Source organism: Arachis hypogaea, chromosome 12 (assembly GCF_003086295.3).
Source record: "Arachis hypogaea cultivar Tifrunner chromosome 12, arahy.Tifrunner.gnm2.J5K5, whole genome shotgun sequence".
In the NCBI taxonomy this organism is placed as follows: Eukaryota; Viridiplantae; Streptophyta; class Magnoliopsida; order Fabales; family Fabaceae; genus Arachis; species Arachis hypogaea.
This window is the reverse complement of record NC_092047.1, coordinates 81,071,744-81,072,387: the sequence shown is the minus strand read 5'-3', so window position 1 is coordinate 81,072,387 and position 644 is coordinate 81,071,744. Positions and strand designations below refer to the sequence as shown.

General features: G+C 41.6%; 1 non-coding gene across 1 annotated transcript; it reads right to left on the bottom strand.

Moving 5' to 3' along the window:
- Positions 1-318: 318 nt before the first annotated feature.
- LOC112731591 (small nucleolar RNA R71) lies at positions 319-426 on the bottom strand. The gene has a single exon (XR_003167364.1). It is a non-coding gene; the product is annotated as a small nucleolar RNA R71 (small nucleolar RNA).
- Between the last annotated feature and the right edge of the window lie 218 nt (positions 427-644).

Genomic DNA, 644 nt, shown 5'->3' with positions numbered 1-644 from the left:
AGCATCTCCATTCCTGCCATTGGAGCAAACAACTTTGAGCTGAAACCTCAATTAGTTTCTCTGATGCAGCAGAACTGCAAGTTTCATGGACTTCCATCTGAAGATCCTTTTCAGTTCTTAACTGAATTCTTGCAGATATGTGATACTGTTAAGACTAATGGAGTAGATCCTGAAGTCTACAGGCTCATGCTTTTCCCTTTTGCTGTAAGAGACAGAGCTAGATTATGGTTGAATTCTCAACCTAAAGACAGCCTGAACTCTTGGGATAAGCTGGTCACGGCTTTCTTAGCCAAGTACTTTCCTCCTCAAAAGTTGAGCAAGCTTAGAGCTGATGTTCAAACCTTCAGACAGAAAGAAGGTGAATCCCTCTATGAAGCTTGGGAAAGATACAAACAGTTGACCAAAAAGTATCCTTCTGACATGCTTTCAGAATGGACCATCCTGGATATATTCTATGATGGTTTATCTGAGCTATCAAAGATGTCACTGGACACTTCTGCAGGTGGATCCATTCACCTAAAGAAAACGCCTGCAGAAGCTCAAGAACTCATTGATATGGTTGCTAATAACCAGTTCATGTACACTTCTGAAAGGAATCCTGTGAGTAATGGGACGCCTATGAAGAAGGGAGTTCTTGAGGTTGA